The 18,140-nt window shown below is 41.0% G+C and overlaps 1 long non-coding RNA gene across 1 annotated transcript; it reads left to right on the forward strand.

The window, feature by feature from the left end:
* Positions 1 to 770: 770 nt before the first annotated feature.
* On the forward strand, positions 771 to 9,059 carry LOC146063820 (uncharacterized). The gene is made up of 4 exons (XR_014471683.1): positions 771 to 1,168; positions 4,305 to 4,483; positions 8,185 to 8,375; positions 8,873 to 9,059. It is a non-coding gene; the product is annotated as an uncharacterized LOC146063820 (long non-coding RNA).
* The last annotated feature ends 9,081 nt before the right edge of the window (positions 9,060 to 18,140 follow it).

Genomic DNA, 18,140 nt, shown 5'->3' on the forward strand with positions numbered 1-18,140 from the left:
GGTCGGAGGACGCGTACCGCTGCGCTCGCCACGCTTTGGGTTGGTGTTGATACTGGGGTGGCGTTAACAAGGGGGGGAGGGGATTTCACATAGTAATCACCCATCAGGGTGGGTGTACAATAAAAAAAACGGGTTTGTGGGTGCATTTCACATTGTAATCAGGCATCAGGGTGCCTGTACAATGTATTATCGGGTATAATCGCGTTGCATCGCATTGCATGCCACTAGTTAAGGCATGCGATGCGACGCAATATAAAAATTGTACACTCCTTCCGGTAAAAGGTCAAAATCGGGTACAATCGCATCGCATCGCATAGTGGCATGCGATGCGATGTATCGGGCGGCCAGATAATACACAAGTACCCAAAATTAACACAAAAAAACTTTTATTTTAAAAGTTCACATTCCACTTCTCCATGAAAAGATGGAGAATTGCTACATGGAGAGACACGGCGAAAATCACTTAGAAAGACGGCGAAAAGTGCACGTTGAATAGGGTTGTTCACTTTTTGAGACCAAAATTCTCCGTCCAACGTGAAAAAAGCAGAAATTCGCCATAAAACATGGCGAATTTTCCTCATTGAATACTGCCCACTGAATACTGCCCATAGACACAGCCGTTGCGAAATACCGTAGCGATATTTGTCTCTGAAGATTTTTTTTTTCAATAGAACTTTATTAGTACTGTACATCACCGGACAGACGATCACGGCGACCAGTCCTGCAACAACGATAGGCATCACTCAGCACCGCGAGACTACCACCACCACCACCACCATCATCCTCTCGCGAGATTTCGCCGCCATTTCTCCTTTTAGCTACCGCTGCCGCGGTGCTTTAGGACAGGTTTCATTTCCTGCCGGGTAGCGGAGAAGTCAGCACCCGAAAGGCAGCAGCTGTGCAGCGACAGGATTAGTTCCGGGCCCTGCTTTTGCGCCTGCGAGACAAAGGTGGATGTATCGGTAGACTGACTGTGGGGAGCCGCGGCAATCACGCGCGGCGGAGGAGGCTGAACGATAAGGTGACGTACGTGAGAGCGCGGCTTGCTGCACGCGGCGATGGACACGGGCCTGGTTCGGGGAAAGGTCTGATGTTGTCGCCACAGTATCTGCCGCTGAGCGGAGGCTCAGTCACAATTACGTTCAGGTGTACCAGTGCCACTATCCCGGTAGGCAGGAAGAGTGTTTTTTATGCAGTACATGTTATATGCTTTTCTCTTTAGGCTCCAAAACACCCCTCTGATGGTTATGCTATATTTACACTTTTTTTATGTTTTTGTGGTGTTTTTGGGCTGGTGTTACTACCGGCGTCGTCATGACTGGCACACTGCCAAAACTGCTCTGACCTGGTTTTTTTTTTAAACTGCTTGTAAACTGTATATTACATGTTAATTACAGTTTTTGTACCTTTCACATTGGACCCGTTGTGAACGGTACACGGTAATTAACCAGTAATATACCATGCAGTAGGTAGACTGGGTTCAGGGGTTGACCCGGGGCGGCAGCCACAGGTGTCTCTGTAAAGCAGCAGCCCCACCACACACACACAGCTAGCACCTAGTAACACCCCCTCCCTCACCTGGTACCTGGCTGTGGATCCGGGCAGCTGAGTGCACGGGTCACTAGGAGACGCTCATTCCATGTGCGCATATGAATGAGCAGCTCCCGATTATTAAATATTCACTGCACTGATAACCAACTCAGTGCTAACTGCTGCCTGAGTCCTATATACCAGTTCAGAGCCATTCACACTGCATAAAAAATGGCTCTGAACCGTGTAGGACACTGCTTTTTACCCATTCAGACAGGCACTTTCACACTGCAGCTCTAACCGGTTTAAAAGGCTAATAAAATGGCAATATACTGGTTAAGAGCTGCAGTCTGAAAGGGGTATCTGTATAATGCAACGGTTCTTTCACCTGGGTGAAAGTAGTTGCAATCCTCTTAAACTGGTCACGCACTTAATGATATGTTGTTAACGACATAGTAGACTGTTATTGAGAGATATATGTATATATACTTTTATATATATATATATATATACACACACACACACACACACACACACACACACACACACACACACACACACACACACCCCCACACACACACCCCTTGTCTCTCTCTCTCTCTTTTATATATATATATATATATATATATATATATATATATATATATCTCTATATATATATATCTCTATATATATATATCTCTATATATATATATCTCTCTATATATATCTCTCTATATATATATATATATATATATATATATATATATAATCTCTCTATCTATCTATCTCTATCACTTTTCAGGTTGTTTTTTTTTACTCCTGTTTCCAAAGGCATTAACAGTGCACTTTTCAGATAAAGGTTGAAGGTCACATCATGTGACCTTTGAAATGTAGATGTCAGTATTTAACCCTGAAACAATTATTATTTTTTTTACATGAAAGCTATGGCCTTTTAGCTTCGACACAACACTGACAAGGTACACCACAATTAGAAGCAAATTTATGTTTTTTTTCTGTTGACATAGCAAGTATACATATTACAATTTGTCACGTTGGCAACCCTGTAGTATGAACACTGTTTCACAATTTAAATATGAAAATAACTTTGGTATCTATCATTCTACCACATTTCTTGTAAATCTGCTGGGAAGAAAAGTAACTTTTGTGTAATTATTTGGTTTGTAATGACTCCATAGAATTATGTATTTTAGATGGATATTTAGAGCCTTATTCTAGTTCACTCTTACTGACCAAATCCTTCTTAGAGGACAAAACCATGTGCACTGCAGGGGGGGATATAAAATGTGCAGAGAGAATTAGATTTGGGTGAGTTAATTTGTTTCTGTGCAGGGTTGCTTTATTTTTACACTGCAAAATAAATCTCACTTAGAAGTAAAACCCCACCCAAATCTAATGCCCCTTTCCCACTGCAGCCTTAAAACGGTATATTGCCGATTTTTGAGGGCAAAATACCGTTTAAGGCTGCAGTGGGAAAGCGCCAGAGTTGAAATACCGTTTAAAGTTAAACGGTATTTCAACCCGTTTCCAAAGCAGAGTTTTACACGGTAATCTACCGTTTAAGAGGCAATGGTAATGCATCTTAAACGGTAGAGATGATGGCTGATGATTTTTTCAGCCATCATCTCCGTGTGTGTACGCTGCCGGGCTGAAAGATTAACCACTTTCAGCCCGGCGGTACGCCCCGCTGCCACCCCCTGTTATACTCACTTGTCCACGCTGCCCCGCTGTGTCCGGCTGGCTGCTGCTGCAGCTGGATACCGTTAGCGACGCTGGTCCGGTCCGCCCCGCAGGTCCTCTTTTTCTTGTCCTCCCGGGTAAGGCCACATGCCCCGCCTCCCTCCGTCCTGCTCCACACGGAGCAGCACTGGCCACCAATGTTTTATTTTGTAAGCCAGTAATATATAGATTGCTGGCACATGCCAGCAATCTATATATTTCTGGAACCACTGGGCACCAATGACAATCCTAAACCAGTAATATATAGATTGCTGGCACATGCCAGCAATCTATATATTTCTGGAACCACTGGGCACCAATGACAATACTAAGCCAGTAATATATAGATTGCTGGCACATGCCAGCAATCTATATATTGCAGGCACCACTGGGCACCAATGATTTAGTTATTAGGCAGTAATATATACATAGCTGCCACTGGCCAGCAATGTATATATTACTGTCCACCATGGGTTAAATTGAGCAGACACATAGCACAAATGTTGACGGCTGTGGGATTTGTACACACCACTGGCCCCTCCTTTTATTATGTGAAAACAACTGTGGGTGTGCACCTTTTTAACCCTGAAAAGCCCATTAAATTCACAGGCACTCATTTGTGCTGTAAAAACGTTTTGAAAGAGCTAAAACGTTTTACCTGCAATGGGAATGGTACTTAAATGGCATTTAAAACTGTTATCTGCTGCAGTGGGAATGCTAAATACCGTTTAAGATTACCTGTAACTTAAAACGGGTCTGCAGTGGGAAAGCAGCATAATTCTCTCTGCACATTTTACATCTGCCCCCCTGCAGTGCACATGGTTTTGTCAGAGTGAACTAGAATAAGGCCCTTAACGAGGGATGAAGATGGATAGACAGAGATGGATCTGACATTCTCCATCATGTTTCGAAAAAAGTTTATAATAAATGAAAAGGACCAGGTTTTAAGTATATCAAGTTCTTTATGGTTTATTGCATGGTGTAGGGTGTTGTATATTTAAAATTAGTCATTTTTATTTTGATTACCAACTTTACTTTTTCCCCCTTCTTAATAGGATATATGGGGACCTGAAGAAAAACGGTTTGCTTCAACCATTTGAAATGTTGCAAGTGGTATCCATTGTCTTCAAACAAGGATTATTATGGATGGCGTTGGTGGTGGACACTGCAAGCAGGCATCGGGATACAGTGCTGTAGACTATTGGACAAGACGTTTATGGATTTTAATGCACAGGTAAATATATCCTGTATAATTTTCACATAACTAGATTTTCATGTTGGATGTATTTCCTTCGAATCCAAAGGTTTTTATGAACATTTTGATCATAAAACCAGAAGTACTGTATTGCGGCATGCTTTGTGATGCTATGCTGTATGCTGCCTTCGTGGCAGTTTCAGTCCTATGTGCAGCTTGTTTTTCCTCAATATGCAAAGGTTTCTACGAATATTTCAGTCAAAAAAGCAAGTATGGCATCATGCTTTGTGATGCTATGCTGTATGCTGCCTTCGTGGCAGTTTCAGTCCTATGTGCAGCTTGTTTTTCCTCAATATACAAAGGTTTGACTATTTTAATCATAAAATCACAAGTATGGCGGCATGCTTTGTGATGCTATTCTGTAAGCTGCCTTCCTGGCGCTTTCAGTCCTGGAATCTGCGTTCACCTAATATGCGAATAGCTTGTATTTTTGGGTGTAATCTATTATCAGCATCCCTAATTCCATTAGTATGGCGGCAGACTGTCTGATGCTTTGGCGTATGGCACCGTACAACTTGGTATTGGCAGTTATGTGCTTACTGATGATGTCGGTACCCGATCCAACTGCGTTTTTCTTGATCTCCTAATAGAAAACACCCAGCCATACAAACTATTTTCAGTGTCCCTTAAACCGTAGCATCGTTCTGTGCCGTAAGGTGCGGCATTGTGCTGTATTGTTCCTGATGTTTTCTGTCCTATGTTCAGCTTGGTTTTTCCTCAATATGCAAAGGTTTCTACGAATATTTCAGTCAAAAAAGCAAGTATGGCATCATGCTTTGTGATGCTATGCTGTATGCTGCCTTCGTGGTAGTTTCAGTCCTATGTGCAGCTTGTGTTTCCTCAATATAGAAAGGTTTCTATGACTTTTGGTCATAAAATCACAAGTATGGCGACATGCTTTGTGATGCTATTCTGTAAGCTGCCTTCCTGGCGCTTTCAGTCCTGGAATCTGCGTTCACCTAATATGCGAATAGCTTGTATTTTTGGGTGTAATCTGTTATCAGCATCCCTAAATCCGTTAGTATGGCGGCAGACTGTCTGATGCTTTGGCGTATGGCACCGTACAACTTGGTATTGACAGTTATGTGCTTACTGATGATGTCGGTACTCGATCCAGCTGCGTTTTCCTTGATCTCCTAATAGAAAACACCCAGCCATACAAGCTATTTTCAGTGTCCCTTAAACCGTAGCATTGTTCTGTGCCGTAAGGTGCGGCATTGTGCTTTTATTGTTCCTGGTGTTTTCCGTCCTATGTTCAGCTTGTATTTCCTTCGAATCCAAAGGTTTTTATGAACAATTGGATCATAAAACCAGAAGTACTTTGTCATCATGCTTTCCAATGCTATGCTGTAAATTGCCTTCCTGGCAGTTTCAGTCCTATGTGCAGCTTGTTTTTCCTCAATATGCAAAGGTTTCTACGAATATTTCAGTCAAAAAAGCAAGTATGGCATCATGCTTTGTGATGCTATGCTGTATGCTGCCTTCGTGGTAGTTTCAGTCCTATGTGCAGCTTGTTTTTCCTCAATATACAAAGGTTTGACTATTTTGGTCATAAAATCACAAGTATGGCGGCATGCTTTGTGATGCTATGCTGGAAGCTGCCTTCCTGGCGCTTTCAGTCCTGAAATCTGCGTTCACCTAATATGCGAATAGCTTGTATTTTTGGGTGTAATCTATTATCAGCATCCCTAAGTCCATTAGTATGGCGGCAGACTGTCTGATGCTTTGGCGTATGGCACCGTACAACTTGGTATTGACAGTTATGTGCTTACTGATGATGTCGGTACCCGATTCAGCTGCGTTTTCCTTGATCTCCTAATAGAAAACACCCAGCCATACAAACTATTTTCAGTGTCCCTTAAATCGTAGCATCGTTCTGTGCCGTAAGGTGCGGCATTGTGCTGTATTGTTCCTGATGTTTTCTGTCCTATGTTCAGCTTGGTTTTTCCTCAATATGCAAAGGTTTCTACGAATATTTCAGTCAAAAAAGCAAGTATGGCATCATGCTTTGTGATGCTATGCTGTATGCTGCCTTCGTGGCAGTTTCAGTCCTATGTGCAGCTTGTTTTTCCTCAATATGCAAAGGTTTCTACGAATATTTCAGTCAAAAAAGCAAGTATGGCATCATGATTTGTGATGCTATGCTGTATGCTGCCTTCGTGGTAGTTTCAGTCCTATGTGCAGCTTGTGTTTCCTCAATATAGAAAGGTTTCTATGACTTTTGGTCATAAAATCACAAGTATGGCGGCATGCTTTGTGATGCTATTCTGTAAGCTGCCTTCCTGGCGCTTTCAGTCCTGGAATCTGCGTTCACCTAATATGCGAATAGCTTGTATTTTTGGGTGTAATCTGTTATCAGCATCCCTAAATCCGTTAGTATGGCGGCAGACTGTCTGATGCTTTGGCGTATGGCACCGTACAACTTGGTATTAACAGTTATGTGCTTACTGATGATGTCGGTACTCGATCCAGCTGCGTTTTCCTTGATCTCCTAATAGAAAACACCCAGCCATACAAGCTATTTTCAGTGTCCCTTAAACCGTAGCATTGTTCTGTGCCGTAAGGTGCGGCATTGTGCTTTTATTGTTCCTGGTGTTTTCCGTCCTATGTTCAGCTTGTATTTCCTTCGAATCCAAAGGTTTTTATGAACATTTTGATCATAAAACCAGAAGTACTTTGTCATCATGCTTTCCAATGCTATGCTGTAAATTGCCTTCCTGGCAGTTTCAGTCCTATGTGCAGCTTGTTTTTCCTCAATATGCAAAGGTTTCTACGAATATTTCAGTCAAAAAAGCAAGTATGGCATCATGCTTTGTGATGCTATGCTGTATGCTGCCTTCGTGGCAGTTTCAGTCCTATGTGCAGCTTGTTTTTCCTCAATATACAAAGGTTTGACTATTTTGGTCATAAAATCACAAGTATGGCAGCATGCTTTGTGATGCTATGCTGGAAGCTGCCTTCCTGGCGCTTTCAGTCCTGAAATCTGCGTTCACCTAATATGCGAATAGCTTGTATTTTTGGGTGTAATCTATTATCAGCATCCCTAAGTCCATTAGTATGGCGGCAGACTGTCTGATGCTTTGGCGTATGGCACCGTACAACTTGGTATTGACAGTTATGTGCTTACTGATGATGTCGGTACCCGATCCAGCTGCGTTTTCCTTGATCTCCTAATAGAAAACACCCAGCCATACAAACTATTTTCAGTGTCCCTTAAATCGTAGCATCGTTCTGTGCCGTAAGGTGCGGCATTGTGCTGTATTGTTCCTGATGTTTTCTGTCCTATGTTCAGCTTGGTTTTTCCTCAATATGCAAAGGTTTCTACGAATATTTCAGTCAAAAAAGCAAGTATGGCATCATGCTTTGTGATGCTATGCTGTATCCTGCGTTCGTGGCAGTTTCAGTCCTATGTGCAGCTTGTTTTTCTTCAATATACAAAGGTTTCTATGAATATTTCAGTCAATCCAAAAATATGGCAGCATGATTTTTTGTGCTGTAGCCTACCTTTTTAGATTTTTCCTTAATAGACTATGAAAAGAGGTTCCCCATCTTGACCTTTAAGTTTAGAATCACTGTTTATTCAGTTCTGTATGTTGACATAATTTAAGGCATTTTCCAATTTTACCTTTAACTGTATTTTGTTTAGCATTAAATATTATTGTTACCCCTTCTTATTTAAGGCAGCTACTCTTTTGGGTTCCTGAAAGAAAATGGTTTGCTTCATCCATTAGCAAAGCAGCAAGAAAGCCAATGTCTTCAATCACATCACTGTGGAAATCATGGATGTCATGGTGGTGGACTTTACAAGCGTGTTTCAGTGCTGCAGATGTTTCTGATGCTGTACAAGAAATGTACGGATTTCAATGCACAGGTAAATATAGCATTACAGTCTTCCTTTCGTATCATAATCTATCCGATTTCCTGCTTGGTTACATTACTAATCTTGTATGTATTTCAGAATGTAATGTCTCTAAAACTATGGTGTGGCATTGTGCCTTCATGAGGTTGTTCCAACATCCAACATACTTTTCAACAATATACGAATAGTTTAAAGTGCGTGGATTAGCAAGTTTTCACCATCCCTTCGTCAATCAGTAGGCAATCGTGCTGTGCTTCTTGGTGCTGTGCGCCATGGCATTGTGCTGTGATTATTTTCTAAACTTAATTTCACTGCTTGCCTCCCTTTTAAAATCCAAATTGTTTCTATTTTTTTCCTTTCTAAAAGTATGTGGTGTGTTGTATTGTTTTCCCTTTGCAGTATGGTGCTTTCCTGGTGTCATTTATAAATTGTGGTGTGCCAATAGACATTTTCAGTACTAGTACATGCTCTAACCGATCTAAAACTCTTTCCTCTTCTCACTATGGCAGCTACTCTATTGAATATCTACATTTTTTGGGCCACTGAAAGAAAATGGCTTAATCCATTGGCGAAGTTACAAGAGGATGGCAATGTCTCCAAACCCTAAAGATGGCTTTTTAGTGAAAATTACAAACAGACATCGGGGTACATTGCTGCAGACTATTGAGTCTGAAGCTGATGGAAGAGATGTTTGACTTCAATGCACAGGTAAATATCTTTTCTACATTTTACTTATCTAGACTTCCTTTTCCTCCGTACTCGGTCCTTTTTAGTTTGCTTTCATTTAAAATCTAATTTTTTGAAATTCTGGGTTAAACCAGATTTCTCCCCTCCCCACAACCATCAGTAGAGCATTATGCTGTGCCGCATGGTGCCGTGCGACATTGCATTTTACTGTATGGTTCCATTCCTAACGTTCCACCTTAATTTCATCTATCTTTTATTTAAAACCCTAATATTTTGAAATTCTGGGTTAAACCAGATTTCTCCCTCCCCACAACCATCAGTAGAGCATTATGTTGTGCCGTATGGTGCCGTGCGACATGACATTTTGCTGTATGGTTCCATTCCTAACGTTCCACCTAATTTTTATCTATCCTTTATTTAAAACTCTAATATTTTCCATTTCTGGGTTAAACCAGATCTCCCCCTCCCCACAACCATCCGAGTATGGTTCCATTCCTAACGTTTCACCTCCTTTTCATATAACCTTTCTTTAAATCCCTAATATTTTGAAATTCTGGGTTAAACCAGATTTCCCCCCTCCCCACAACCATCAGTAGAGCATTATGCTGTGCCGCATGGTGCCGTGCGACATTGCATTTTGCTGTATGGTTCCATTCCTAACGTTCCACCTTAATTTCATCTATCCTTTATTTAAAACCCTAATATTTTGAAATTCTGGGTTAAACCAGATTTCTCCCTCCCCACAACCATCAGTAGAGCATTATGTTGTGCCGTATGGTGCCGTGCGACATGACATTTTGCTGTATGGTTCCATTCCTAACGTTCCACCTTAATTTCATCTATCCTTTATTTAAAACCCTAATATTTTGAAATTCTGGGTTAAACCAGATTTCTCCCTCCCCACAACCATCAGTAGAGCATTATGTTGTGCCGTATGGTGCCGTGCGACATGACATTTTGCTGTATGGTTCCATTCCTAACGTTCCACCTAATTTTTATCTATCCTTTATTTAAAACTCTAATATTTTCCATTTCTGGGTTAAACCAGATCTCCCCCTCCCCACAACCATCCGAGTATGGTTCCATTCCTAACGTTTCACCTCCTTTTCATATAACCTTTCTTTAAATCCCTAATATTTTGAAATTCTGGGTTAAACCAGATTTCCCCCCTCCCCACAACCATCAGTAGAGCATTATGCTGTGCCGCATGGTGCCGTGCGACATTGCATTTTGCTGTATGGTTCCATTCCTAACGTTCCACCTTAATTTCATCTATCCTTTATTTAAAACCCTAATATTTTGAAATTCTGGGTTAAACCAGATTTCTCCCTCCCCACAACCATCAGTAGAGCATTATGTTGTGCCGTATGGTGCCGTGCGACATGACATTTTGCTGTATGGTTCCATTCCTAACGTTCCACCTAATTTTTATCTATCCTTTATTTAAAACTCTAATATTTTCCATTTCTGGGTTAAACCAGATCTCCCCCTCCCCACAACCATCCGAGTATGGTTCCATTCCTAACGTTTCACCTCCTTTTCATATAACCTTTCTTTAAATCCCTAATATTTTGAAATTCTGGGTTAAACCAGATTTCCCCCCTCCCCACAACCATCAGTAGAGCATTATGCTGTGCCGCATGGTGCCGTGCGACATTGCATTTTGCTGTATGGTTCCATTCCTAACGTTCCACCTTAATTTCATCTATCCTTTATTTAAAACCCTAATATTTTTAAATTCTGGGTTAAACCAGATTTCTCCCTCCCCACAACCATCAGTAGAGCATTATGTTGTGCCGTATGGTGCCGTGCGACATGACATTTTGCTGTATGGTTCCATTCCTAACGTTCCACCTAATTTTTATCTATCCTTTATTTAAAACTCTAATATTTTCCATTTCTGGGTTAAACCAGATCTCCCCCTCCCCACAACCATCCGAGTATGGTTCCATTCCTAACGTTTCACCTCCTTTTCATATAACCTTTCTTTAAATCCCTAATATTTAGAAATTCTGGGTTAAACCAGATTTCCCCCCTCCCCACAACCATCAGTAGAGCATTATGCTGTGCCGCATGGTGCCGTGCGACATTGCATTTTGCTGTATGGTTCCATTCCTAACGTTCCACCTTAATTTCATCTATCCTTTATTTAAAACCCTAATATTTTGAAATTCTGGGTTAAACCAGATTTCTCCCTCCCCACAACCATCAGTAGAGCATTATGTTGTGCCGTATGGTGCCGTGCGACATGACATTTTGCTGTATGGTTCCATTCCTAACGTTCCACCTCATTTTTATCTATCCTTTATTTAAAACTCTAATATTTTCCATTTCTGGGTTAAACCAGATTTCCCCCTCCCCACAACCATCCGAGTATGGTTCCATTCCTAACGTTTCACCTCCTTTTCATATAACCTTTATTTAAATCCCTAATATTTTGAAATTCTGGGTTAAACCAGATTTCCCCCCTCCCCACAACCATCAGTAGAGCATTATGTTGTGCCGTATGGTGCCGTGCGACATGACATTTTGCTGTATGGTTCCATTCCTAACGTTCCACCTCATTTTTATCTATCCTTTATTTAAAACTCTAATATTTTTCATTTCTGGGTTAAACCAGATTTCCCCCTCCCCACAACCATCCGAGTATGGTTCCATTCCTAACGTTTCACCTCCTTTTCATCTAACCTTTATTTAAATCCGTAATATTTTGAAATTCTGGGTTAAACCAGATTTCTTCCTCCCCACAACCATCAGTAGAGCATTATGTTGTGCTGTATGGTTCCATTCCTAATGTTCCACCTCCTTTTCATCTAACCTTTATTTAAATCCCTAATATTTTGAAATTCTGGGTTAAACCAGATTTCCGCCTCCCCACAACCATCAGTAGAGCATTATGTTGTGCCGTATGGTGCCGTGCGACATTGCATTTTGCTGTATGGTTCCATTCCTAACGTTCCACCTTAATTTCATCTATCCTTTATTTAAAACCCTAATATTTTGAAATTCTGGGTTAAACCAGATTTCTCCCTCCCCACAACCATCAGTAGAGCATTATGTTGTGCCGTATGGTGCCGTGCGACATGACATTTTGCTGTATGGTTCCATTCCTAACGTTCCACCTCATTTTTATCTATCCTTTATTTAAAACTCTAATATTTTCCATTTCTGGGTTAAACCAGATTTCCCCCTCCCCACAACCATCCGAGTATGGTTCCATTCCTAACGTTTCACCTCCTTTTCATCTAACCTTTATTTAAATCCCTAATATTTTGAAATTCTGGGTTAAACCAGATTTCTTCCTCCCCACAACCATCAGTAGAGCATTATGTTGTGCTGTATGGTTCCATTCCTAACGTTCCACCTCATTTTTATCTATCCTTTATTTAAAACTCTAATATTTTCCATTTCTGGGTTAAACCAGATTTCCCCCTCCCCACAACCATCCGAGTATGGTTCCATTCCTAACGTTTCACCTCCTTTTCATATAACCTTTATTTAAATCCCTAATATTTTGAAATTCTGGGTTAAACCAGATTTCCCCCCTCCCCACAACCATCAGTAGAGCATTATGCTGTGCCGCATGGTGCCGTGCGACATTGCATTTTGCTGTATGGTTCCATTCCTAACGTTCCACCTTAATTTCATCTATCCTTTATTTAAAACCCTAATATTTTGAAATTCTGGGTTAAACCAGATTTCTCCCTCCCCACAACCATCAGTAGAGCATTATGTTGTGCCGTATGGTGCCGTGCGACATGACATTTTGCTGTATGGTTCCATTCCTAACGTTCCACCTCATTTTTATCTATCCTTTATTTAAAACTCTAATATTTTCCATTTCTGGGTTAAACCAGATTTCCCCCTCCCCACAACCATCAGAGTATGGTTCCATTCCTAACGTTTCACCTCCTTTTCATCTAACCTTTATTTAAATCCCTAATATTTTGAAATTCTGGGTTAAACCAGATTTCTTCCTCCCCACAACCATCAGTAGAGCATTATGTTGTGCTGTATGGTTCCATTCCTAATGTTCCACCTCCTTTTCATCTAACCTTTATTTAAATCCCTAATATTTTGAAATTCTGGGTTAAACCAGATTTCCGCCTCCCCACAACCATCAGTAGAGCATTATGTTGTGCCGTATGGTGCCGTGCGACATTGCATTTTGCTGTATGGTTCCATTCCTAACGTTCCACCTTAATTTCATCTATCCTTTATTTAAAACCCTAATATTTTGAAATTCTGGGTTAAACCAGATTTCTCCCTCCCCACAACCATCAGTAGAGCATTATGTTGTGCCGTATGGTGCCGTGCGACATGACATTTTGCTGTATGGTTCCATTCCTAACGTTCCACCTCATTTTTATCTATCCTTTATTTAAAACTCTAATATTTTCCATTTCTGGGTTAAACCAGATTTCCCCCTCCCCACAACCATCCGAGTATGGTTCCATTCCTAACGTTTCACCTCCTTTTCATATAACCTTTCTTTAAATCCCTAATATTTTGAAATTCTGGGTTAAACCAGATTTCCCCCCTCCCCACAACCATCAGTAGAGCATTATGCTGTGCCGCATGGTGCCGTGCGACATTGCATTTTGCTGTATGGTTCCATTCCTAACGTTCCACCTTAATTTCATCTATCCTTTATTTAAAACCCTAATATTTTGAAATTCTGGGTTAAACCAGATTTCTCCCTCCCCACAACCATCAGTAGAGCATTATGTTGTGCCGTATGGTGCCGTGCGACATGACATTTTGCTGTATGGTTCCATTCCTAACGTTCCACCTCATTTTTATCTATCCTTTATTTAAAACTCTAATATTTTCCATTTCTGGGTTAAACCAGATTTCCCCCTCCCCACAACCATCCGAGTATGGTTCCATTCCTAACGTTTCACCTCCTTTTCATATAACCTTTATTTAAATCCCTAATATTTTGAAATTCTGGGTTAAACCAGATTTCCCCCCTCCCCACAACCATCAGTAGAGCATTATGTTGTGCCGTATGGTGCCGTGCGACATGACATTTTGCTGTATGGTTCCATTCCTAACGTTCCACCTCATTTTTATCTATCCTTTATTTATAACTCTAATATTTTCCATTTCTGGGTTAAACCAGATTTCCCCCTCCCCACAACCATCCGAGTATGGTTCCATTCCTAACGTTTCACCTCCTTTTCATCTAACCTTTATTTAAATCCCTAATATTTTGAAATTCTGGGTTAAACCAGATTTCTTCCTCCCCACAACCATCAGTAGAGCATTATGTTGTGCTGTATGGTTCCATTCCTAATGTTCCACCTCCTTTTCATCTAACCTTTATTTAAATCCCTAATATTTTGAAATTCTGGGTTAAACCAGATTTCCGCCTCCCCACAACCATCAGTAGAGCATTATGTTGTGCCGTATGGTGCCGTGCGACATGGCATTTTGCTGTATGGTCGTTTCCTTCTATTCAGTCTCTATTTACAGTTTGCGTTCATTTCAAATCCTTAGTTTATATTTGTAGGTTAAACCAGATTTCAATGCCCATCTAAAACCTTCATGGCATTCCCCCCCCCCCCCCCTAAAACCTTCATGGCATCCCTCCCCCCCCCCCCCCCCCCTAAAACCTTCACTGCATCCCTTCCCTCTAAAACCTTCATTGCGTCTCGTACCCACTAAAATCTTTGGTGCGTCCCGTACCCCCTAAAATCTTCACTGCTTCCCGTCCTGTCCCATCCCCCTACAACCGTCAGTAGAGCATCATGCTGGTTTAGCTTAATATCCAAAGGTATGTTGACCTCATGTCTTGGGTTTTCACCAATTTTGCATGCAAGTATTATGTTTACTAGTTTTTCTACTTTACCCTAGGGCAGCTTCTATATTAAATAATGAGATCTTTGGATACCTGAAAGAAAATGGTTTGCTTCATCCTTTGGCAAAGTCGAAAGAAGAAGTTAAAGTCCGGATCTTCTAAACAACTGTGGTGGACATTAAAATCGGTCATCAGAATCCAGTGCAGTGGACTTTTCTCTGAAGCTGCCGGGCAATATATTATCTGACCTCTATGCATAGGTAACTATAGACATATATTAAATATTGTAGTCGATTACACTCAACAATACAAACTGTTCTTCGTCCCTAAAATTGTTAGTATGGCATCCTTGCTTATTTTGTGCTATGCTGTTTGGCACAGTACCACATGTTAGTATGGAGCGGTCTGCATCTGGAGCCAGTTCTGAGTCTCCTGGGGGTGGGCCAGTTCTGAGCTTGACACCTCGGAACTGTGCTCTGCCTCAGATTCCAATTCTGCAGACTGGGGACAGTTCTGAGTCTCTGGGGCTGGTCCAGCGCTCCATTTCTGATGCTTGATCATGCAGGCTGGAGTGCCTGTGGCTGGTTCCATTGCTACCCGGCCGGGGGCACTTTGTCAGGTGTCAGTTTCTGAGTTCTCAGTTTACAGGTTCCAGTTTTGCGCCTTCAGTTATACTACTCAGCGCTGCGTTCTTGGCCTCAGATTCCAGTTCTGCAGCTGGTTCCAGTTATGAGTTTCCAAGGTTGGTTCCATTTATGAGTTTTTGTAGCTCGTCAAGGTTCTCAGTGCTTCAAGTACTGAGTGCTGAGCTGCAGATTCCATTTATGAGTTCTTAGCTTTGGATTCCATTTCTGCGTTCTGCTTCAGGTGCCAGCTCTTAGCATCCTTTGACTCATGTAGATGACAAGCCACTTTCAGTCATGAGTGCCGCCCAACCGGCCGCCAGATTTTTTTCACCATGCATTTTATTTGTCTACAGCATTTCTTCTCGTTGTAATAGTTTGTATTGTTGGGTGTAACCAGTTTTCAGAATCCCTTCATCCATCAGTAGAGCATACTGCTGTGCCATGCATCATGGCATTTTGTTAATTTCCAAATGTTCAATCCATGTGGCATTATGCTTTGTTATGCTATGCTGTAAGTTGCCTTCCTGACTGTTTCAGTCATATGTGCAGCTTATTTTACCTCAATATACAAAGGTTTCTACGAATATTTTGGTCCTAAAATCACAAGTATGGCGGCATGCTTTGTGATGCTATTCTGTAAGCTGCCTTCCTGGCACTTTCAGTCCTGGAGTCTTCATTCACCTAATATGCGAATAGCTTGTATTTTTGGGTGTAATCTATTATCAGCATCCCTAAGTCCATTAGTATGGCGGCAGACTGTCTGATGCTTTGGCGTATGGCACCGTACAACTTGGTATTGACAGTTATGTGCTTACTGATGTCGGTACCCGATCCAGCTGCGTTTTCCTTGATCTCCTAATAGAAAACACCCAGCCATACAAACTATTTTCAGTGTCCCTTAAATCGTAGCATCGTTCTGTGCCGTAAGGTGCGGCATTGTGCTGTATTGTTCCTGATGTTTTCTGTCCTATGTTCAGCTTGGTTTTTCCTCAATATGCAAAGGTTTCTACGAATATTTCAGTCAAAAAAGCAAGTATGGCATCATGCTTTGTGATGCTATGCTGTATGCTGCCTTCGTGGCAGTTTCAGTCCTATGTGCAGCTTGTTTTTCCTCAATATGCAAAGGTTTCTACGAATATTTCAGTCAAAAAAGCAAGTATGGCATCATGCTTTGTGATGCTATGCTGTATGCTGCCTTCGTGGCAGTTTCAGTCCTATGTGCAGCTTGTTTTTCTTCAATATGCAAAGGTTTCTATGAATATTTCAGTCAATCCAAAAATATGGCAGCATGATTTTTTGTGCTGTAGCCTACCTTTTTAGATTTTTCCTTAATAGACTATGAAAAGAGGTTCCCCATCTTGACCTTTAAGTTTAGAATCACTGTTTATTCAGTTCTGTATGTTGACATAATTTAAGGCATTTTCCAATTTTACCTTTAACTTTATTTTGTTTAGCATTAAATATTATTGTTACCCCTTCTTATTTAAGGCAGCTACTCTTTTGGGTTCCTGAAAGAAAATGGTTTGCTTCATCCATTAGCAAAGCAGCAAGAAAGCCAATGTCTTCAATCACATCACTGTGGAAATCATGGATGTCATGGTGGTGGACTTTACAAGCGTGTTTCAGTGCTGCATGTTTCTGATGCTGTACAAGAAATGTACGGATTTCAATGCACAGGTAAATATAGCATTATAGTCTTCCTTTCGTATCATAATCTATCCGATTTCCTGCTTGGTTACATTACTAATCTTGTATGTATTTCAGAATGTAATGTCTCTAAAACTATGGTGTGGCATTGTGCCTTCATGAGGTTGTTCCAACATCCAACATACTTTTCAACAATATACGAATAGTTTAAAGTGCGTGGATTAGCAAGTTTTCACCATCCCTTCGGCAATCAGTAGGCAATCGTGCTGTGCTTCTTGGTGCTGTGCGCCATGGCATTGTGCTGTGATTATTTTCTAAACTTAATTTCACTGCTTGCCTCCCTTTTAAAATCCAAATTGTTTCCATATTTTTCCTTTCTAAAAGTATGTGGTGTGTTGTATTGTTTTCCCTTTGCAGTATGGTGCTTTCCTGGTGTCATTTATAAATTGTGGTGTGCCAATAGACATTTTCAGTACTAGTACATGCTCTAACCGATCTAAAACTCTTTCCTCTTCTCACTATGGCAGCTACTCTATTGAATATCTACATTTTTTGGGCCACTGAAAGAAAATGGCTTAATCCATTGGCGAAGTTACAAGAGGATGGCAATGTCTCCAAACCCTAAAGATGGCTTTTTAGTGAAAATTACAAACAGACATCGGGGTACATTGCTGCAGACTATTGAGTCTGAAGCTGATGGAAGAGATGTTTGACTTCAATGCACAGGTAAATATCTTTTCTACATTTTACTTATCTAGACTTCCTTTTCCTCCGTACTCGGTCCTTTTTAGTTTGCTTTCATTTAAAATCTAATTTTTTGAAATTCTGGGTTAAACCAGATTTCCCCCCTCCCCACAACCATCAGTAGAGCATTATGCTGTGCCGCATGGTGCCGTGCGACATTGCATTTTGCTGTATGGTTCCATTCCTAACGTTCCACCTTAATTTTATCTATCCTTTATTTAAAACCCTAATATTTTGAAATTCTGGGTTAAACCAGATTTCTCCCTCCCC

The sequence above is a fragment of the Crinia signifera genome, chromosome 3 (genome assembly GCF_055691185.1).
Source record: "Crinia signifera chromosome 3, ASM5569118v1, whole genome shotgun sequence".
NCBI lineage: Eukaryota > Metazoa > Chordata > Amphibia > Anura > Myobatrachidae > Crinia > Crinia signifera.